Source organism: Diuraphis noxia, unplaced genomic scaffold (genome assembly GCF_037042655.1).
Source record: "Diuraphis noxia isolate RWA-SAM2 unplaced genomic scaffold, SU_Dnox_SAM2 contig0004, whole genome shotgun sequence".
NCBI lineage: Eukaryota > Metazoa > Arthropoda > Insecta > Hemiptera > Aphididae > Diuraphis > Diuraphis noxia.
The window spans coordinates 37,715,423-37,741,061 of NW_028301714.1; the positions used below are offsets into that span (position 1 = coordinate 37,715,423).

Below are 25,639 nucleotides of genomic sequence, written 5' to 3' on the forward strand. Positions count from 1 at the left end.
TACATAATGAAGACTGCACTATGCGTTTTCAAAAAAAATAAATGAAATAAAAAATGAAGAATAATTAAATCATGATAAAATTATGTTTTTTAGTGGAGAGTGCCTTATTAAGTCTAAAAATTGTGTCCACAAAAATAAACTAGACCTAATTTTAAAAATAAAAATCGAAAAGGGGTATTGGCGACCGCAGGCACATGTTTTTTAAGGACCAAAAAAGAAATTTTGTATGAATTATAGTCTTGGAATACACAATGAAGACTGCACTATGCGTTTTCAAAAAAAATAAATGAAATAAAAAATGAAGGATAATTAAATTATGATAAAATTATGTTTTTTTAGTGACAAGTGGCTAATAAAGTTTAAAAATTGTGTCCACAAAAAAATCTAGAGCTATATTTTGAAAATAAAATTGGAAAGGGGGTATTGGCGCCCGCAGGTGCATGTTTTTTAAGGACCAAAAAAGAAATTTGGTATAAATTATAGTCTTGGAATACATAATGAAGAATGCACTATGTATTCTCAAGAAAATCAAATGAAGGATAATTGAATCAAGATAAAATTATGTTTTTTAGTTGAACATGGTTAAAAAAAGTCTGAAACATTGTGTCCACAAAAATAAACTTGAGCTATATTTTGAAAATAAAAATGGATAGGGGGTAATGGCGCCCGCAGGCAAATGACTTTTAAGGATCAAAAAAGAAATTTGAAAAAAATTATGGTCTTGGAATACACAATGAAGACTGCACTATGCGTTTTCAAAAAAAATAAATGAAGGATAATTAAATCATGATAAAATTATGTTATTTAGTGGAGCGTGCCTTATTAAGTCTAAAAATTGTGTCCACAAAAATAAACTATAGCTATATTTTGAAAATAAAATTGGATAGGGGGTATTGGCGCCCGCAGGCAAATGTTTTTTAAGCATCAAAAAAGAAATTTGAAACAAATTATTGTCTTGGAATACACATTGAAGGCTGCACAATGTATTTTCAAGAAAAACAAAAGAAGGATAATTGAATCATGATAAAATTATGTTTTTTAGCTGAACATGGTTAAAAAAAGTCTGAAACATTGTGTCCACAAAAATAAACTAGAGCTAATTTGGAAAATAAAAATGGAAAAGGGGTATTAGTTCCCGCAGGCACATGTTTTTTAAGGATCAAAAAAGAAATTAGGAAAAAATTATGGTCTTGGAATACACAATGAAGACTGCAATATGTATTCTCAAGAAAAACAAACGAAGGATAATTAAATCATGATAAAATTATGTTTTTTAGTGGCAAGTGACTTATTAATTTTAAAAATTGTGTCCACAAAAATAATATACAGCTATTTTTGGAAAATAAAATTGGAAAGGGGGTATTGGTGAACGCAGGCACATGTATTTTAAGGATCAAAAAAGAAATTTGAAAAAAATTATGGTCTTGGAATATATTATGAAGACTGCACTATGCGCTTTCAAAAAAAATAAATGTAATAAAAAATGAAGGATAATTAAATCATGATAAAATTATGTTTTTTAGTGGAGAGTGCCTTATTAAGTCTAAAAATTGTGTCCAAAAAAATAAACTAGAGCTATATATTGAAAATAAAAATGGAAAGGGGGTATTGGCGCCAGCAGGCAAATGACTTTTAAGGATCAAAAAAGAAATTTGAAAAAAATCATGGTCTTGGAATACATAATGAAGACTGCACGATGCGTTTTCAAAAAAAATAAATGAAATAAAAAATGAAGAATAATTAAATCATGATAAAATTATGTTTTTTAGTGGAGAGTGCCTTATTAAGTCTAAATATTGTGTCCACAAAAATAAACTAGAGCTAATTTTGAAAATAAAATTGGAAAGGGGGTATTGGCGCCCGCAGGCAAATGTTTTTTAAGGATCAACAAAGAAAGTTAGAATATAATTATGGTCTGTGAATACACAATGAAGACTGCATTGTACATTTTCAAGAAAAATAAACGAAGGATAATTAAATCATGATAAAATTATGTTTTTTAGTGGCAAGTGACTTATTAATTTTAAAAATTGTTTCCACAAAAATAAACTATAGCTATATTTAGAGAATAAAATTGGATAGGGGGTATTGGCGCCCGCAGGCAAATGTTTTTTAAGCATCAAAAAAGAAATTTGAAAAAAATTATGGTCTTGGAATACACAATGAAGACTGCACTATGTATTCTCAAGAAAAACAAAAGAAGAATAATTGAATCATGATAAAATTATGTTATTTAGTTGAACATGGTTAAAATAAGTCTGAAACATTGTGTCCACAAAAAAAAACTAGAGCTATATATTGAAAATAAAAATGGAAAGGGGGTATTGGCGCCAGCAGGCAAATGACTTTTAAGGATCAAAAAAGAAATTTGAAAAAAATTATGGTCTTGGAATACATAATGAAGACTGCACTATGCGTTTTCAAAAAAAATAAATGAAATAAAAAATGAAGAATAATTAAATCATGATAAAATTATGTTTTTTAGTGGAGAGTGCCTTATTAAGTCTAAAAATTGTGTCCACAAAAATAAACTAGACCTAATTTTAAAAATAAAAATCGAAAAGGGGTATTGGCGACCGCAGGCACATGTTTTTTAAGGACCAAAAAAGAAATTTTGTATGAATTATAGTCTTGGAATACACAATGAAGACTGCACTATGCGTTTTCAAAAAAAATAAATGAAATAAAAAATGAACGATAATTAAATTATGATAAAATTATGTTTTTTTAGTGACAAGTGGCTAATAAAGTTTAAAAATTGGGTCCACAAAAAAATCTAGAGCTATATTTTGAAAATAAAATTGGAAAGGGGGTATTGGCGCCCGCAGGTGCATGTTTTTTAAGGACCAAAAAAGAAATTTGGTATAAATTATAGTCTTGGAATACATAATGAAGACTGCACTATGCGCTTTCAAAAAAAATAAATGTAATAAAAAATGAAGGATAATTAAATCATGATAAAATTATGTTTTTTAGTGGAGAGTGCCTTATTAAGTCTAAAAATTGTGTCCACAAAAATAAACTAGAGCTAATTTTGAAAATTAAATTGGAAAGGGGGTATTGGCGCCCGCAGGCAAATGTTTTTTAAGGATCAACAAAGAAAGTTAGAATATAATTATGGTCTGTGAATACACAATGAAGACTGCATTGTACATTTTCAAGAAAAATAAACGAAGGATAATTAAATCATGATAAAATTATGTTTTTTAGTGGCAAGTGACTTATTAATTTTAAAAATTGTTTCCACAAAAATAAACTATAGCTATATTTAGAGAATAAAATTGGATAGGGGTTATTGGCGCCAGCAGGCAAATGACATTTAAGGATCAAAAAAGAAATTTGAAAAAAATTATGGTCTTGGAATACATAATGAAGACTGCACTATGCGTTTTCAAAAAAAATAAATGAAATAAAAAATGAAGAATAATTAAATCATGATAAAATTATGTTTTTTAGTGGAGAGTGCCTTATTAAGTCTAAAAATTGTGTCCACAAAAATAAACTAGACCTAATTTTAAAAATAAAAATCGAAAAGGGGTATTGGCGACCGCAGGCACATGTTTTTTAAGGACCAAAAAAGAAATTTTGTATGAATTATAGTCTTGGAATACACAATGAAGACTGCACTATGCGTTTTCAAAAAAAATAAATGAAATAAAAAATGAAGGATAATTAAATTATGATAAAATTATGTTTTTTTAGTGACAAGTGGCTAATAAAGTTTAAAAATTGTGTCCACAAAAAAATCTAGAGCTATATTTTGAAAATAAAATTGGAAAGGGGGTATTGGCGCCCGCAGGTGCATGTTTTTTAAGGACCAAAAAAGAAATTTGGTATAAATTATAGTCTTGGAATACATAATGAAGAATGCACTATGTATTCTCAAGAAAATCAAATGAAGGATAATTGAATCAAGATAAAATTATGTTTTTTAGTTGAACATGGTTAAAAAAAGTCTGAAACATTGTGTCCACAAAAATAAACTTGAGCTATATTTTGAAAATAAAAATGGATAGGGGGTAATGGCGCCCGCAGGCAAATGACTTTTAAGGATCAAAAAAGAAATTTGAAAAAAATTATGGTCTTGGAATACACAATGAAGACTGCACTATGCGTTTTCAAAAAAAATAAATGAAGGATAATTAAATCATGATAAAATTATGTTATTTAGTGGAGCGTGCCTTATTAAGTCTAAAAATTGTGTCCACAAAAATAAACTATAGCTATATTTTGAAAATAAAATTGGATAGGGGGTATTGGCGCCCGCAGGCAAATGTTTTTTAAGCATCAAAAAAGAAATTTGAAACAAATTATTGTCTTGGAATACACATTGAAGGCTGCACAATGTATTTTCAAGAAAAACAAAAGAAGGATAATTGAATCATGATAAAATTATGTTTTTTAGCTGAACATGGTTAAAAAAAGTCTGAAACATTGTGTCCACAAAAATAAACTAGAGCTAATTTGGAAATTAAAAATGGAAAAGGGGTATTAGTTCCCGCAGGCACATGTTTTTTAAGGATCAAAAAAGAAATTAGGAAAAAATTATGGTCTTGGAATACACAATGAAGACTGCAATATGTATTCTCAAGAAAAACAAACGAAGGATAATTAAATCATGATAAAATTATGTTTTTTAGTGGCAAGTGACTTATTAATTTTAAAAATTGTGTCCACAAAAATAATATACAGCTATTTTTGGAAAATAAAATTGGAAAGGGGGTATTGGTGAACGCAGGCACATGTATTTTAAGGATCAAAAAAGAAATTTGAAAAAAATTATGGTCTTGGAAGATATTATGAAGACTGCACTATGCGCTTTCAAAAAAAATAAATGTAATAAAAAATGAAGGATAATTAAATCATGATAAAATTATGTTTTTTAGTGGGGAGTGCCTTATTAAGTCTAAAAATTGTGTCCAAAAAAATAAACTAGAGCTATATATTGAAAATAAAAATGGAAAGGGGGTATTGGCGCCAGCAGGCAAATGACTTTTAAGGATCAAAAAAGAAATTTGAAAAAAATCATGGTCTTGGAATACATAATGAAGACTGCACGATGCGTTTTCAAAAAAAATAAATGAAATAAAAAATGAAGAATAATTAAATCATGATAAAATTATGTTTTTTAGTGGAGAGTGCCTTATTAAGTCTAAATATTGTGTCCACAAAAATAAACTAGAGCTAATTTTGAAAATAAAATTGGAAAGGGGGTATTGGCGCCCGCAGGCAAATGTTTTTTAAGGATCAACAAAGAAAGTTAGAATATAATTATGGTCTGTGAATACACAATGAAGACTGCATTGTACATTTTCAAGAAAAATAAACGAAGGATAATTAAATCATGATAAAATTATGTTTTTTAGTGGCAAGTGACTTATTAATTTTAAAAATTGTTTCCACAAAAATAAACTATAGCTATATTTAGAGAATAAAATTGGATAGGGGGTATTGGCGCCCGCAGGCAAATGTTTTTTAAGCATCAAAAAAGAAATTTGAAAAAAATTATGGTCTTGGAATACACAATGAAGACTGCACTATGTATTCTCAAGAAAAACAAAAGAAGAATAATTGAATCATGATAAAATTATGTTATTTAGTTGAACATGGTTAAAATAAGTCTGAAACATTGTGTCCACAAAAAAAAACTAGAGCTATATATTGAAAATAAAAATGGAAAGGGGGTATTGGCGCCAGCAGGCAAATGACTTTTAAGGATCAAAAAAGAAATTTGAAAAAAATTATGGTCTTGGAATACATAATGAAGACTGCACTATGCGTTTTCAAAAAAAATAAATGAAATAAAAAATGAAGAATAATTAAATCATGATAAAATTATGTTTTTTAGTGGAGAGTGCCTTATTAAGTCTAAAAATTGTGTCCACAAAAATAAACTAGACCTAATTTTAAAAATAAAAATCGAAAAGGGGTATTGGCGACCGCAGGCACATGTTTTTTAAGGACCAAAAAAGAAATTTTGTATGAATTATAGTCTTGGAATACACAATGAAGACTGCACTATGCGTTTTCAAAAAAAATAAATGAAATAAAAAATGAAGGATAATTAAATTATGATAAAATTATGTTTTTTTAGTGACAAGTGGCTAATAAAGTTTAAAAATTGTGTCCACAAAAAAATCTAGAGCTATATTTTGAAAATAAAATTGGAAAGGGGGTATTGGCGCCCGCAGGTGCATGTTTTTTAAGGACCAAAAAAGAAATTTGGTATAAATTATAGTCTTGGAATACATAATGAAGAATGCACTATGTATTCTCAAGAAAAACAAATGAAGGATAATTGAATCAAGATAAAATTATGTTTTTTAGTTGAACATGGTTAAAAAAAGTCTGAAACATTGTGTCCACAAAAATAAACTTGAGCTATATTTTGAAAATAAAAATGGATAGGGGGTAATGGCGCCCGCAGGCAAATGACTTTTAAGGATCAAAAAAGAAATTTGAAAAAAATTATGGTCTTGGAATACACAATGAAGACTGCACTATGCGTTTTCAAAAAAAATAAATGAAGGATAATTAAATCATGATAAAATTATGTTATTTAGTGGAGCGTGCCTTATTAAGTCTAAAAATTGTGTCCACAAAAATAAACTATAGCTATATTTTGAAAATAAAATTGGATAGGGGGTATTGGCGCCCGCAGGCAAATGTTTTTTAAGCATCAAAAAAGAAATTTGAAAAAAATTATTGTCTTGGAATACACATTGAAGGCTGCACAATGTATTTTCAAGAAAAACAAAAGAAGGATAATTGAATCATGATAAAATTATGTTTTTTAGCTGAACATGGTTAAAAAAAGTCTGAAACATTGTGTCCACAAAAATAAACTAGAGCTAATTTGGAAAATAAAAATGGAAAAGGGGTATTAGTTCCCGCAGGCACATGTTTTTTAAGGATCAAAAAAGAAATTAGGAAAAAATTATAGTCTTGGAATACATAATGAAGAATGCACTATGTATTCTCAAGAAAAATAAACGAAGTATAATTAAATCATGATAAAATTATTTATTTAGTGGCAAGTGACTTATTAAGATTAAAATTGTGTCCACAAAAATAAACTATAGCTATATTTTGAAACTAAATATGGAAAGGGGGTATTGGCGCCCGCAGGCACATGTTTTTTAAGGACCAAAAAAGAAATTTTGTATGAATTATAGTCTTGGAATACACAATGAAGACTGCACTATGCGTTTTCAAAAAAAATAAATGAAATAAAAAATGAACGATAATTAAATTATGATAAAATTATGTTTTTTTAGTGACAAGTGGCTAATAAAGTTTAAAAATTGTGTCCACAAAAAAATCTAGAGCTATATTTTGAAAATAAAATTGGAAAGGGGCATTGGCGCCCGCAGGTGCATGTTTTTTAAGGACCAAAAAAGAAATTTGGTATAAATTATAGTCTTGGAATACATAATGAAGAATGCACTATGTATTCTCAAGAAAAATAAACGAAGTATAATTAAATCATGATAAAATTATGTATTTAGTGGCAAGTGACTTATTAAGATTAAAATTGTGTCCACAAAAATAAACTATACCTATATTTTGAAACTAAATATGGAAAGGGGGTATTGGCGCCCGCAGGCAAATGACTTTTAAGGATCAAAAAAGAAATTTGAAAAAAATTATGGTCTTGGAATACACAATGAAGACTGCATTGTACATTTTCAAGAAAAATAAACGAAGGATAATTAAATCATGATAAAATTATGTTTTTTAGTGGCAAGTGACTTATTAATTTTAAAAATTGTTTCCACAAAAATAAACTATAGCTATATTTTGAAAATAAAATTGGAAAGGTGGTATTGGCGCCCGCAGGCAAATTTTTTTTAAGGACCAAAAAAGAAATTTTGTATAAATTATAGTCTTGGAATACATAATGAAGAATGCACTATGTATTCTCAAGAAAAATAAATGAAGTATAATTAAATCATGATATAATTATGTATTTAGTGGCAAGTGACTTATTAAGATTAAAATTGTGTCCACAAAAATAAACTAGAGCTATATTTTGGAACTAAATATGGAAAGGGGGTATTGGCGCCCGCAGGCAAATGACTTTTAAGGATCAAAAAAGAAATTTGAAAAAAATTATGGTCTTTGAATACACAATGAAGACTGCACTATGCGTTTTCAAAAAAAATAAATGAAGGATAATTAAATCATGATAAAATTATGTTATTTAGTGGAGCGTGCCTTATTAAGTCTAAAAATTGTGTCCACAAAAATAAACTATAGCTATATTTTGAAAATAAAATTGGATAGGGGGTATTGGCGCCCGCAGGCAAATGTTTTTTAAGCATCAAAAAAGAAATTTGAAAAAAATTATTGTCTTGGAATACACATTGAAGGCTGCACAATGTATTTTCAAGAAAAACAAAAGAAGGATAATTGAATCATGATAAAATTATGTTTTTTAGTTGAACATGGTTAAAAAAAGTCTGAAACATTGTGTCCACAAGAATAAACTATAGCTATATTTTGAAAATAAAATTGGATAGGGGGTATTGGCGCCCGCAGGCAAATGTTTTTTAAGCATCAAAAAAGAAATTTGAAAAAAATTATGGTCTTGGAATACACATTGAAGGCTGCACTATGTATTCTCAAGAAAAACAAAAAAAGGATAATTAAATCATGATAAAATTATGTTTTTTAGTGGAGAGTGCCTTAATAAGTCTAAAAATTGTGTCCACAAAAATAAACTAGAGCTATAGTTTGAAAATAAAAATGGAAAGGGGGTAATGGCGCCCGCAGGCATATGTTTTTTAAGGATCAAAAAAGAAATTTGAAAAAAATTATGGTCTTGGAATACACAATGAAGACTGCACTATGTATTCTCAAGAAAAACAAAAGAAGGATCATTAAATCATCATAAAATTAAGTTTTTTAGTGGCAAGTGGCTAATAAAGTCTACAAATTGTGTCCACAAAAATAAACTTGAGCTATAGTTTGAAAATAAAAATGGAAAGGCGGTATTGGCGCCCGCAGGCATATGTTTTTTAAGGATCAACAAAGAAAGTTAGAATAAAATTATGGTCTGTGAAAACTCAATGAAGACTCCATTGTACATTTTCAAGAAAAATAAACGAAGGATAATTAAATCATGATAAAATTATGTTTTTTAGTGGCAAGTGACTTATTAATTTTAAAAATTGTTTCCACATAAATAAACTATAGCTATATTTTGAAAATAGAATTGGATATGGGGTATTGGCGCCCGCAGGCAAATGTTTTTTAAGGATCAAAAAAGAAATTTGAAAAAAATTATGGTCTAGGAATACACAATGAAGACTGCACTATCTATTTTCAAGAAAAACAATTGACGGATTCTTGAATCATGATAAAATTATGTTTTTTAGTTGAACATGCTTAAAAAAGTCAGAAACTTTGTGTCCACAAAAATAAACTAGAGCTATAGTTTGAAAATAAAAATGGAAAGGGGGTATTGGCGCTCGCAGGCAAATGTTTTTTAAGGATCAACAAAGAAAGTTAGAATATAATTATGGTCTGTGAATACACAATGAAGACTGCATTGTACATTTTCAAGAAAAATAAATGAAGGATAATTAAATCATGATAAAATTATGTTTTTTTAGTGGCAAGTGACTTATTAATTTTAAAAATTGTTTCCACAAAAATAAACTATGGCTATATTTTGAAAATAAAATTGGATAGGGGGTATTGGCGCCCGCAGGCAAATGTTTTTTAAAGATCAAAAAAGAAATTTGGAGAAAATTATAATCTTTGAAAATACAATGAGGACTGCACTATTCATTTTCAAAAAAAGTAAATGAAATAAAAAATGAAGGACAATTAAATCATGATAAAATTATGTTTTTTAGAGGAGAGTGCCTTAATAAGTCTAAAAATTGTGTCCACAAAAATAAACTAGAGCTAATTTTGAAAATAAAAATGGAAAAGTGGTATTGGCGCCCGCAGGCACATGTTTTTTAAGGATTAAAAAAGAAATTCGGAAAAAATTATGGTCTTGGAATACATAATGAAGACTGCACTATGTATTCTCAAGAAAAACAAAAGACGGATCATTAAATCACGATAAAATTAAGTTTTTTTAGTGGCAAGTGACTTATTAAGTTTAAAAATTGTGTCCACAAAAATAAACTAGAGCTATACTTTTTAAAATAAAAATGGAAACGGGGTATTGGCGCCCGCAGGCTAATGTTTTTTAAGGATCAAAAAGAAATTTGAGAAAAATTATGGTCTTGGAATACACAATGAATACTGAACTAATTAAAATATTTTTTTTTATGGCAAGTTGCTTAAATTTTGAAAATTGTGAACACAAAAACAAACTAGATTTTTATATAGTTTGTTGAACTAATTATGATCAGAGGATGCATTATTTACTGTTATTGATATTAGTTCATATGAAATACTGGTATAACACTAATACACGTATGGCTTTAAAACCGTGATCCAAATTATGTCAATATTAATCAGGTATATATAATATGTTAAGTTTTAATTATTCATTATAAAAGCTAAAAAAAAGTATTTATAATTCACTAATATATAATTATAATATTATAATTTAGTATAAATGTAGTATTAATATTTTCCTCGTTAATTTTTAAATATTTTTCATTGTTATGTTGACAATTTCGAATACCTTGTTAGTTAGTAAGAAAGGTTCTATGCAAAGGTCACGACCAGTGATGATAGTCATCTATCATCACATGAGCTCAACTTACCATTGTCGATAGGTACCTAACCTTTACTAACCTTCAGATGACTTATGTAGGTAACCATCTACTTGTCCGCGGGGAAGGCAGTGCCGTAGCCAGGGTTAGGATTTGAGGAGGGAATAAGTGTATACAGTACTATACACCCAATACCCCTCAGGAAGGCTGACTACGACACTGGGTTTAATAAGAATCAATCTAAATGATCGTAGATAAATAAATGCTATTTGGGTAACGCGTGACAAACGGATGGTTAACTAGGACACTTTGAATAAAAAGATTCTTAGTTGATTTCCGATATAAGTGTTTACTTATCAAGTTGTTCTATTGATTGTTAACCTCTTAGAAATAGCTCTTATTATTAAGATGTTGAGCCTCTTGAAATATTTTTCTCCCTACTAGATTTTTAGGACTTCGGTGCAACTGCTTCTTAGATAATATATTACCTATGGATAGAGCCATACCCATTTTTTTGATGTATATAATTTTAAGCACATATTTGTATAACGACGAGTGTCTGGCCGCGATGAGTGCATAAATGACTATACGTGATAGTACATTCTATCAAGTCCTAATCAAAAATTGTCATCTAGACTCGCAAGTATGATTGGATGTAAATTGTACAAGTAATAACTAATAATTATTAAAGATTTATGTGTATGTATTGTCTCAGACTTACAAAAGTTCTGTTGAAGAGAATGAGAGTGCGATATCCTTATTAAAGCAAAACAACTTTTGTTATATTATTACATAAATGGTGTAATATCTAAATTATTTCCCCTTCCAACACACTAAAATTATAGTTATCATGCTTTTCTGGGTCCAAAAATGTCGCATGGTACATAATGGTAATTTTATTTTTATTTTTATATGGTACCTAATAAAAACCACCATAGACACCAGAAATTGAATTATTACGAATTTTAATATTTTTTAAATGAAACGATCTAAAGAAATGTTTACACAATCTTTTCTACAATAAAATATTATTATTTATTATTTCAACATAACATTTTGCTATGTGATTGGTAATCTTTACATCACAGTGTCTGTACATTTTTTGTGACAAAGATCAAGTGTCCAGAAGAAAATTTAATCATATAAAATATCTCAAATTACATACTTATTGTTAATTATTATTATTAAAAAGTTGTAGTATGAAGTATAATATCTTTTATAGACTTAAACAATGTACAATTGGTTTCTTATTATTTTTATTATTACATAATATACGTTTTTTTTTTAAACAAATCCTTCGGCAATTATATATCCATATTGCGTGTGTTTGTTTAGAAACACGTGAGTATGTGGGGTAAGGATTCGTCACTAAGAACCCAGGTGGTCACCCATCCAGGAGCTAGTGACGCCAGGCGATGTTTGACCACGGCAAACCACCGCGCCACACCATACCCCAAAATGCAGTATACGACTAGTGTGCAGTGCATATACCAGGCAGAGGCAATTTTTTTTTTGTTTTCAAGATATCAACTGCATAACCTGATTTTACTGTTTGGATTTAAACACATGTAAATAAGACGAGGATTCGTCACTAAGAACCCAGGTGGTCACCCATCCGGGAGCTAGCGACGACAGTCGATGTGTTGACCTTTAGGTCCAAAATTTACTTTTTTAACATATAGAAACCATATCTTTTATATGAGATAATTATTACTTGTACGTCTATTTTTCATCAAGATCAAGAATTTTTTTTTATTTTATAAAGCTAATAATAACAACAACACGTATGTCACTTAAAATATTGAATACCTAGGTAATAAATACATACGTGAACAACAAATTTTTTTTTTATTTCTTAAATCTTAAATTTAAAAATTCAATTAGACTAGTCGAAAAATTATACGATTAACACTAGTATAGATTCCAACACTCAACTAAAATAATACTTTAAAAACGATTGTATTTTTCAGAAAAATTACCTATCACCAATTCTTATTTCTTCTTCCCAGGCTGGAAATTCCAACATTAGAGATTTGGATTAATTTAAAAAAAAACTTGTAATATAAGTTGCTTTCAATTTCATAATGAAATTCTTTTAACTCTTAATCACCTTCAAAAGTTGTTTTTCTTTTATCTGGACAAATTACTATTTCAAATTTTTATTTTAAAACATTTTATGTTTTCTAGAGCAAAGACTTTTTATGCATTTTATATATTTTTTCTTTTTTGTAAGCTTTATTGTATGCTTATTTCTAGGTTAGTAGTATTACACAGCATATTTAAAAACTTATGTGATAAAATTCTAAATGTTTTAAGTGCATCTTTTGATAGTTTATCGAAAATCAAGCACTTAGGTAAATATTCTTATGGATCAAAATATAATTATATTAAATATGAAAGAAAAATGAAATTTTTACTAGCTTTTTAATTTTTTTTTTTTTTTAATATATACAATATCTCATGTGTCTCAAATAACAGGGTACACTTTATTGCTCATTACCCTGTAAATATCTTTCAATTCTGTTTGTTGGATATCAAACTAAACAAATCAATTATAAATTCCTATATCACTTAAAATTCTTTTAAGTCATGTATTTCTTCATTCTTTTTGAATGGAAATCACTATTTTAAATATCATTTTTGGATATCATGAAATTCTCATACAAGGAAGGGCTCATCTGATCATACCAATCTAGTATGTCGGACTACAAAAAAAATATATTTAATTTTCAATAATTTACAAAATAAATAATGCCATTGTACACTATAAAAAAAAACCAAATTTACTGGAGACCAATTCAAAAAACTAAGAAGTATAAATAAAATATAAATAATCACACAGAGATGTTAAGATTAAAATAAAATAAAAATATATTATAACTATATTATAGTCCAATGATGACTAATAATAAATAAAGATCAAATAAATATATTAATATAATATCAAATAAAATTAAAATTATAGTCAAAGCGTTGAATAATAATAAATAAAATATAATCCAAAGAAGATTAACAATTTTTTTTTTAAAGAATTAGACACAGAGATGTTTAGATTCAAATAAAATAAAAAAATATTATAACTATATTATAGTCCAAATGATGACTAATAATAATTAAATATCAAATAAATATATTAATATAATATCAAATAAAATTAAAATTATAGTCAAAGCGTTGAATAATAATAAATAAAATATAATCCAAAGAAGATTAACACATTTTTTTATAAAAGAATTAAACACAGAGATGTTTAGATTCAAATAAAATTAAAATTATAGTCCAAACGATGACTAATAATAAATAAAATATAATCCAAAGAAGATTAATACATTTTTTATAAAAGAATTAAACACAAAGATGTTTAGATGCAAATAAAATTAAAATATATAGTCTAAACGATGACTAATAATAAATAAAATAATATAATCCAAAGAAGATTAATACATTTTTTTAAAAGAATTAAACACATAGTCGTTAAGATTCAAATAAAATTAAGATTATAGTCCAAACGATGACTAATAATAAATAAAACATAATCCATAGCAGATTATCGGGAATATAATTCATAGCCGACTTTTAACAAATAATTGTGATTTAAATACAAAAGAAAAAAAAATTAATGTCCAGAGATAACAACAACGATCAAATAACTGAAACAAACAACAAAGTTTACTTAACATAAGTGTTCATAATCATGGACGAAATGAATTTTTCAATAATATCAAACAAATGTTTCTTTTTCAAAAATAATATCGAACTATAAGATTTCACCTTTGATATATCACATAAAAATGGTAAAGAAAACAGAGTATCAGACGGGCTATAATACAATAACATAAATACAAACGATAAAAACATTGGAATCGACAAATCACTTAAATATGTACGACATAAATCCATCGAATTCCAAAGATCAATTTTGCATTTACAAAAAAAGCGAATAATGAACCCAAAGAAAATATAAATAAAAACATATTAAGGAAATCACGACAATTTATCATAAATCATAATAAATAACACATTATATTATCAACGATGCACACCATATTATACCATACCGATTATAGCATTTTTTTTCCTAATGCATGATTTTGAAACTTATTTTCCAATACATATTATACAAATATCAGAAAAAGCATGCCTTACAACATATAAAAATAATTAAAGGAACTAAATGAAATAAGGGATGAAATTCCACAAATAGTAAAAAAATGGCACAAATTAAACGAAAAATTATTTAGACAAAAGTCACGGAATAGTAAGCTTTAATCCAGGTGACCAAGAATTAATAAAATTTCCATTTTCACAAATAAGCAAAACGCCTAAATTAGCACAAAAATACAGAGACTAATTTAGAGTAATTTAAAAATAATAAATAAATATCAGAATTAAATTATAAAAAAAAATTAATCTTCGATAAAGAGCTAACTGAAAACATCATTCATGTTAGAAGAATAAAATCATATTATTACAAGTTAACCATACAACAAAAATACAAATTTAACATAATAACCAATTAAAATGTCATAATTTACAGATTTCTACAAGACTATAGGTACCCAAAAATAATACTAATAATCTAATTACAAATCAATGTTCAAAAACAATAAAATTAAAATTAAAATTTTTAATTTATAAAAATAAATAAATGTAAGCTACATTTATTTATTGATACATGATCATGAAATCCTTATACAAGGATGGCTCATCTGATCATACTAAAACAAAATTCTAATTTTAAATAATTTACCAAATGAATAATGTCATTGAACTCTATTGCCACAATCAAGCAAATATTCCATAATTCTAAAGAAAAAGACAACAAAACATCAAATAAGAATAATACATTAGAGATTCTAATGTCCAATCTCAAACATATTAAGTAGGTACTTCATAAAAGAAGTTCGATATTTTACTACCTACAAGTTATCAAGCGAAGTCATTTCTACGATAAATAGTTTTGCCAGGAAACGCTAGATGCTAACTTCATCATAAATATAGACAACAATAACAACATATACAAAGATTAAAAGATTAAAAGGCATCTTCACAAATCTTACTCAATTTATCTCGCATATACAGCATGAAAATGAATTTTTAAAAAAAAACACTAAAGATAATAAATTTAAAGAAGACGCAACATTTCAACATTCAATCACAACAACAAAATGCCTTGATAAAACCAAAAACATTTAATGAAACATCACCATAATAAACACAGCACTTAACATATTCCCAGTATACCAAACTTTTGATTGGAGTATCAAAATATTAGCAAAACATTATACTAATCTAACACAATGTCTCATGAATAAACAACATAACAATATATTCAAAAAAAAAAAACACTCATGGGAAACAAAAAGTAGAAGTCTACGCCAATAATTAAAGGGTAATGAGTGATAAAGTGACCTACCATGTTTATATATATATAAACATGTGATAAAATACATAAAATATTTAATTAAGTAATTTTTATAGTGTAATAAAAGAATGTAATTTTTTTTAAGGCATATCTAACTGCATATTATATTTGATGAATTATTAGTAAGTACATTAAAGTCCTAGCTCTACAGTTATTAATTATAACTTTTACTTCCAATCATGCCTACTTTCAATTTTATTTTTTTAATCACAATCATAGTACGATCTTGTATAGTAGGTAATAGTAAACATAAGTATTCAAATATTTTATTTTGAAATTGAAGTCCTAAGATGAATATTTTGAGAATGTGAATTTATAATAGGTATTTAAATTTTTTTACTTATCAAGCCACAACTCTAATACTTTTTTTATTGAGTATTACAATATTTATTATAATATGTTTAATGAAATTGTAAATTTGTATATAAAAATAAAATTTGTTATTTTAAAGATAATATTCATTTGATTGATGTGATATTTTAACAAAATATGTAATGACAAATTCATACTTTTTACAAGACTTATAATAATGCAAACAATCAACAATCAATAGATTTTTTGACTTGATAACACTAAAGAGGATGTCAGTGCATTTCTTTGTTTTTCTCTCTGACATAGAAAATATTACGTTCAATATTATCATAATAATTTCTAAAATTAGAGTGAAATGGCCTCTTTTAAAATTTTAAGATACTTATGATTACCTAGAGCATCTTATAGGCTATATTTGAAGCGAGTTATGAATACTATAAAATACTCATAACTCAGTTAATAATTAAATTATGATATGCCCTAGATAAAAATCTAACCATTCATTTTTCTCTAATTTTAGAAATTATTAAGATTATTGTGAACAAAAAATTTGATATATTGCGCATGAGTCGGAGAAAAAAAAATTCCACTGACATCCTCTTAATCGGCCTAACCAACCTTCTCTTTTTATTCTATCCCATAAGTCGAAGGTTGTAAACCTTACCTAACCTGGTAGTATCACTCAAAGGGTCAAGTGACCTTTGCAATTAAGATCCTTTCCTACATATTCAGAATTGTTAACATAACTATTCTACCTAACTATCCCCCTTCCCCCCACCTACCTAACCCTCTCTCTCTGCCACTACCCCCCTTTCTTCCTATCACTATCACGCCCTCCCCTTCACCTGTCTCTCTGTCACTCACAACCTCTCACAATTCTCTCTCGCTTTTTTGTTCTGTTCCCCCACCTAACCTTATCATCTCCCTATCACTTTCATACCATCCCCCACACCTATTTCTCTCACACTCACTCGTCTGACATTCCCCCTCTACCCGTTTTTCTCACACTTACACCCTCTCATTCACTTTATCTCCATATCCTTCATCCTATCTTCCTCTCTCACTCCCTCTAACACTATCCTTCTCTCGTCCTCTCTTTACAAGTCACTATAGTACCTACCTTACCTAACCTAACCTAATCTAACCTTACCTCACACTATCTATCTCTCTTACTATCACTCCTTTTCTTTCTCACCCTTTTTCTCTCGATTTTTCTTCTGCTTCTCTACCATCTCTCTACACTACTTCTCACTATCACTCTCTCTCTCTCTCTCTCTCTCTCTCTCTCTCTCTCTCTCTCTCTCTCTCTCCCCCCACCCTACCTCTTTATCCTTCTCTGCCCCCCACTCTCACACTCCCAGTCCCTATAGTACCTACAGGTCATCGTACCTGATAATTGGTGAAAATATTTAAATATCATTGAGGAAATTATTAAAAAAAAAAATTTAAATATTATACCTGACCAATTTCCTAATTTTTATCATGATTTTATTGATAACTTGAATAGTGTTATACCAGTGGCTACAAAACGAATAATTTAAAAATTGCAAGTAATCTATCCCCTGATCAATTAATAAATTAATAAAATAAAAATAAACCTACTGACAAATAAAAAATCACTTACCTAATATCTGAATCTACTATAAAACTTCATCTTTGAAACATTGTTAATACATTTCACACAGGCTTCACAATGAATATGATCTTTAGTTGGCAAATCTTCACTGACGAATACCATCTCTGAAATTTCAATAAAATATTCAACAATATTTTCTGACCTATTCATTTTAGATTCTGAACGAAGTGATGAATGTATTGATTTTACAATGATGTGTGTGTTTTTTTTTGTGTGTGTCTGTACAGCATAACTAGTCGAAATAATGCTTCGATTTCAAACTTTGGGGGTGGTTTCCGATGTAAAATTGAAGATCCTTGGTGCATTATAGAGGTCAAAAGTTAACATTTTCCAACAGTTTTCAAAAAAATCGAGAAAAAAAAAAAAAATGACAGAAAAACGGGAATTTTTACGCAAAACCAGTTTTCGACCAAATCAATATTTTTATATGATTGTAATTCAAAAACTAATCACTGTAAATGCTTGAAATTTTCACCAAATGTTAATGTTAGTGATATCTATATACAGTTTGATTTTCAAAAATTTTTCGACTTTTTGAGTTATTTATAGACCACTGAAAATTTCGATTTTTTTGAGAATTTTTTTTTGAAGTGTCGGAAAAAAATGTTGGAAGACCAAAAAAACTTGAAAATTTAATACACCGTTCCTTATGAGTTGTTCTTATTGTAGCTAAAAAAAATTAAAAATCGTGAGTCACAATTATTTTTATAAGTGTATATAGTTCAAATTTTTACGAAATCTGTCGAAAACATGAAAATTTGCAAGTAATTTTGAAGTTGAAAAATCAAAAAATGTTTGTGTTTATAACTAAGGATTAAAAATGCAACACTTAATACAAAATACAACAAGTTTTCCATACCTTTTCCCTCAAGTAGCTATAGAGAAAACTCGAAGCATCATTATAGGAAAAATTTTAATTGCGTTTGAATTTTAAATTTTTATGAAATAGAGTAACGACAACGATTTATCCTCAAACGATTTTAAATATTTGTTATCATTCAAGAAGTATAAGTCGTAGATACTTGAAAATTTTACTAGTTATTTAGATTGGCATTTTCTTTACATGATTTAATTTTCAAAATATTTTGAGATATTTATAGACAACTGAAATTTTCAATTTTTCTGAAATTTTTTTTTGAAGTGTCGATAAAATTTGTTTGGCCCTATCAAAATACTTGAAAATTTAATACAAAATTTCTCATAAAATATTCTTATAGTAATTAAAAAATTATAAGAATACCTAGGCACAATTTTTTTTTTATTAGCATTTGAAGTTCAAATATTGACAAAAATTCGTCAAAACCATGAATATATTTTTTTTTGTGTGTCTGTCATCACGCTTTGGGGCAGTAAAAGTGCTTCGATTTTTGACTTCAGTACGTTATTCGATTAGAAAGTGAATCATGTTTTAATGAAGTTGGTACTTTGGTTGTCAAAAGTATTCTTAATATTTTTGTAAATAATCGGGATAAGCAAACTAAACATTAAGGGAAAAACGGGAAATTTTACGCACAATAAGTTTTCGATAAAATCAATTTTGATTTTTGATGTAACTTTAAAACAAATGATCATTGATACAGGCAATTTTCACCGAATGTTTATATAACTATATTCTAACCACCATAAAATTTTCAAAAATGTTTGACTTAAGTTGAACTATTCATAGGTATATGCAATTTTCGATCATTAATAGTTTTTTTTAAATTAATATCGATAAAAATTTATTTTTTGGTTAGAAAATCTTGAAAATTTAATAAAAGGCTCTTAACATATTGTTACAATAGCAGTTGAAAAATAAAAATAAATTCAAGGTCACAATTTTTTTTATAAGCATTCAAATTTTGAATTATGACAAAATACGTAAAAATCACAAAAATTTGCAAGTTGTTTTAAGCTAGAAATTCATAAAAAATTTCTGTTTAAATCTAAGATTTGAAAATTTAATACAAGATTCCTTACAAGTTTTACAATCTTTATCACAAAAAAAATGTCCACCAGAGATGCAAATTAAATTTTTATTAGCATTTGAATTTCAAATATTGACAAAAATTCGTCAAAAACATGAATATATGCGAATTATTTTGTAGTTCAAAATTCATAATATTGTTTGTATTTTTATCTAAAGTTATAAAATTCAACACTAAGTTTTCCATAAGTTTTGCTTCAAATAGCTATAGAGAAAATTTGAAGCGCCATTATAGGAAAAATGTTTTGAGCGTTTGAGTTTTAAATTTTTATGAAATCGCGTAATAATAACGATTTATCCTCAAACCAGGTATATGTATATCTATGATAATACAAGGTATTATGAATTATGATAACTACATGCAATGTTTTTGGAAAAATTGATTAACTATGCCTTATGCAAAATGCGTCTTAATTGAAAAATAAAATATTTGTTTCAAAATAGAATATATGATAATATTTAAATATAATATATCCTAGACTGACAAATCATCTCCGTTCAGAATCGTTTTTCGTCTACAATAATACCTATCATTGCATTCAAATTTAACCTACCCTTGTCAGAGGTCCACCCCATCCCCTAACCTGTACAGCAGAGCAACATCCACTTACCCACTTTTTTTTTATCATTACAGATAAAATATAGCTAAACAATCCGTTTAATGTTATTATGTGTTTTGATTATTTTATTCAAGAACTTATTAATTGTATATAGCTATAAAAACATTATACCTACAGTATGGCTACTACGCTACTAAAACTCTAGTACCGATTCATTTTTATTTTAATAATTTTTTATACAAACTTTATATTATTATTGCGTATTTTAGTTTGTTTATATATTTTATTTCAAGAATTCATGGATGTTATAATTATAATTCTATACTTATTTTTGAAAGATTGAATTTTATAAAATGAACAAAAATTCGATTGCAATAAATTAGAGTTTGTTTATTTACCTAACCTTACGTAACTTCATAATAAATAATGACTGTACAATTTTGAAGAAAATAATAACTCCTGTGTGTATGTATTAAGTAGAAACACTATTTTAACAGATATTTATTATATGTATGATAACTAAGTTATAATATATTTTTCATAACTGCTTAGTTCACCACTCAGTGATCAATTCTTTTAGTCTTTAGGTCATAGGACTTTATAGGTGTACCTACAATGTATAATAACTTAATAAGTACCTATGATATTAGATATAAGATAAAGAATAAAGGTTATAAATAACTATAAATATCTATAATATACATAATTTATCGAAATAAAATATATTTTATTCTAAATTCCTGACTTCTAACGTTGGATTTGGAACAAATTACCATTTACGAATTAAAATTGATCCCTATGAGTTTTGGATACTGAAGTTATCAGTTTTAACAGATATTACAATTAACTAACTAAACAAAAATTGAAGAATGTCGATTACAAACACATACCTAGGTTATAATTATGAAATTATAATTATTATACGTTTGGCAACCTGAAAAACGACGCAACGCGTTTATATTATTCGATCTCGCGTATTTCTTAATTTCGCGCTTAGAAATAAAATATGCGTCAACGATACTTGGAACTTGGGAATATATTTTTCTTGACATTAAGTATTTATTTAAAGCCTAACATAATAAGATTCAAGCCTCAAAAGAATATGAAAATAAACTTACCTCAAACATCGACTCTTTTTCGGGGTTTTGTGAAATCCGAGACGTGTATGTACACTCCGATACCGACGTAAGAACGCGTCAGATACTTAATTGAAGTCTGAAAATATTATTAATTATGAAATTAAAATTATATGGAATACAGAATATTTTTAGTTCATGTTTGCTCTAGTGCTCATTGAAATTATAATTTTAGAATCTTTAATCGACTGCCACTTCTGATTCTGAAAAGACAATTGCCACAGATTATATTATGTTACGCTAATAGGATAAATCCAAAGATATGTAATATTTCAATAAAACTTATATTACCAAGGAGGTTCACGTTTATGAATAATGTTCATTTAAATAATTAAATGTGATACAACAATAACCAAAAAATATTTGTAATTTTAAATTTAAATTATAATAATATAATATATTATTTTTCTTAGCCTATTTTTGTTTGATTATTGATTACGATCATGCTTCTTTTATGCATTACAGGTATTATATTTTATATAACTTTATATTTTATTCAAGATCTTATTATTTCTTCACTAGTTCACTAACCACAACAAGTTTTCTACTAAAACTCGGATAACTACCGGTTCGTTTTTATTTCAATAGCGTAAAGATTAATTATAATTACTTGTATTAATGTTTATTTATTTTACTTCGATAATTTTTTTAAATATTATTCCAATTTATTATTTATTAATTTTTGATATATTGTGTTTTTTTTAGAAAATAAATAATAAATTCAATTTTAATAAATTATTGAATTAGGTACCTACGTAAAATATAAAATAACCTATTCATGAAAAAAGCCTAGACATAATTAGTTTTTTAAGAAAAACAAAATTGTTCAATCAAAAAAAAATGTTTTATCCTAATTAAATAACTTACCATTGTATCAGTACCTACATATTATATTATATCATTATTGTAAATAAGTGTAACTAATGGCCTTTGTTGTCGATGTGAATATATGCTCAATAAAAAAAAAAATATTTATAAAATAATTAAAATATTGTTTACCTATAAATCTGTAAAATTTTAATTTAATTTTAAATGGTTTAACTTTTAAGCAATATGAATTAAAAATATAATGTATAAATAGGTAATAATATATTAATCTATGTCAGTTGTTGGCTTATTGTATATATTTTGTATAATATTATATACCCTAATAAATACCGAATGCAATTCATTATATTAATAATTTTCTGATAATTTATAATGTACAAAATCTTATCAACCATAAATTTTAATTTAATTGTGTTATTGTTCTATGAAAATATTAACAGCTATTAAAAATGCAGAATTTAATATTATAAATAAAGTAATATTGGATGGTTAAATAGTAAATACCTACTATAAATACATGGATATGAGAACAGTAAGTAGGTACTTAGCAGCTACACAGTATGACTCTAATAATAAATAATAATTTTATGTTGATCTCAATGATCTCGTGTTTATATGAACTTTATGTTACAACACAGTTTGTATTCTGTTTACAGATTTAGATAATGAAGCTTTTGAAAAAACTAACAGTTAATAATATATTGTATTATTCATTAATAATTTAAAGTTCAATACTGCCATATTTTGGTATGTCTGAAAATCAATTTCTGTATGCAATACAGCCCACATATCAAAATATGACAATCTTGCATTTACTAAAAAAAAATTGTAAAAGGCCATAATAAGTCTGACTTTTTGGATTCAAGGAAATATTTTATCATATTTGAAAAAGTCACAATATAAAATATGTTTAAAGTGCCTATTGTAGTTTTTAGTTTCAAATGCGTAGGTGAAGAACTCTTTGCAAACATCACCATTATTGTAAAAGTGTACAAACGTGTACCTCAATTCTTTTATAATATTAAGCCGCAAAAGAATTGGTATTAAAACAAACATACCTTAAATATCAATTATTTTGAGTCCGCGACGTGTATGCACTCCGACACTGAAATGGCAACGCATCAGATACTTCTGAATTGAAGTCTAAAAATAATGTGATTTATGAAAAAAAAGATTAAACGGAAAACAGAATGTTTTTCGTTCATGTCTACTTTGCTATCTAATTGAAATGTTAGAATCTTTAATAGACTGCGTCCTCCGCAACGACTTTGACAATCGCCATGGATTATATTGTACTAAATCAATAAGATAAATCCATAGATACCTAGGTATATATTATAATACTACTTTTGTATCAACGATGCCCTTGTATACAATCTGTTCATTGCAGGGCATCGGGCAATAATGAAATGAGATAACTATACCGAGATAATGCATAACTTTAAATTAAAATTATGTATAACAAAATAAAGTAGGTACCTTATTGGTATTATTTTAATTATTTTTTTAAAATTTATTTATTTGATTATCGATTAAGAATATTTAAGATGGTGTTTAAATGATGTTAGAAGCACATGCATATTTTTACTAAAATGTATTTCTTTATGAACTATTAAATAAATGTGATTACTGCTTTTTAAAGTTAAAATTAAGTTATACAGTGTACACATTAATTTTCCGTACCGACCATGTCGGGCGACAGCTAGTTTGTAAAATTCCAAGTCAAAAGTTTTCTCCGAATACGAAACTAATAATTATTAATTACAAATTTGTTATTTATTATAATTAATTAATTATCTACGGCAAAAGCCACCAATATGCCAATCATGTGCCACCACAATCTCACTAAACACATCTTCGTAGCATAATAATATTGTTAATCATAAGGTCATGACAATTATAATAAGTAGGGCTAGGGTTTTAAAGCAAATGCTTCTTTTTTTTCATATAGGTAGGAGATAGAAATTTAATTTTTATATATATAAATTAGATTCACACTATTCTTATTCCAAATAAACCAATTTATTTTAGCTTTTTTTTTTGTTTCTTTCAGTTATTTTAGATGTCGAATTTGTATATTATGTTTATTATCAGGGTTCGGATTTTATAGCATCAAAAATTCTAAAATATGCGCTATAATATGACCAAAAAAAACTTAAAAAACCGTAAAATATGCTCTATAAATATTCACTAAAAAAATCAAAAATAGCAACAAATAAAAATAAATACAAATCAAAATTTTATTCAATTTATCATATATCTTTATCAAATCATATATTTATAAAAAAAAAATTAAAATCTCCGTATGCAGTTTAAAAAATTTGTATGTACTGATTAACTATTGATACCTTGAATTATGACATCGTTTGTACGCAACTATTCAAAATTATCTGAGTAAATAAGAATACAATTTCAATTCTTATTGATTCGCATTAATGATTACCATTTGTCACGAGATTTATGAAAAATATAAAGTAAAGCGTTGAATTAAGAATATTAGCAAAACATGGCACCAAAACTTTAAAAGTAGCACTAAAATTCTAAAATTCTTCAAATATGCAAAAAATAGCAAAATAAAATTTCATATTTAGAGTCCGTGGTGCATTAAACAAATTTACAGCCCACTTTGCTATTTTTATCTCTATCCTATAATAAGTAGCAAATGCTATAAAATCCGAACCCTTGTTATAACTTAAAAATTATACGAGATAGGTACCTACTATTGTTTTGAACATTTCCTATGTCGTACGTGTGTAGACGGAGACAACACATGCGGGTTAGACGTCCTCTAAATAATAAAACTATAGGTATACTATAATAGGTACCTATATAGCCATATTTAAGTAGGTACTCACTATGACACTACTCACTACTCAAATACTATAATTATATTTATATTGTATTTTTCTATAAACACTTAATTATAGTTTATTATTGTAATAATATTTTCCTTCTAGCAATACCCACCTAGTACCCACTCACCCACCCATATTTAAGGTGTTGCTTGAGCAACACTTGGACCCTAGGTTACATGCCACTGCATACTTACATCTATTATAATCAGTGGTGGATTTAGCGTCAGGCAAAGTAGGCA

General features: G+C 27.0%; 1 long non-coding RNA gene across 1 annotated transcript in view; it reads right to left on the reverse strand.

The window, feature by feature from the left end:
* The window catches only part of LOC149056024 (uncharacterized), a 47,411-nt gene extending 23,559 nt beyond the window's left edge, over window positions 1–23,852 (reverse strand). The window contains exons 1-3 of the long non-coding RNA XR_016191304.1: window positions 23,604–23,852; window positions 21,700–21,796; window positions 18,044–18,159 (exon numbers count right to left, since the gene is read on the reverse strand). This is a non-coding gene — a long non-coding RNA (uncharacterized LOC149056024). The remainder of the gene's footprint in view (window positions 1–18,043; window positions 18,160–21,699; window positions 21,797–23,603) is intronic.
* Window positions 23,853–25,639: the final 1,787 nt, after the last annotated feature.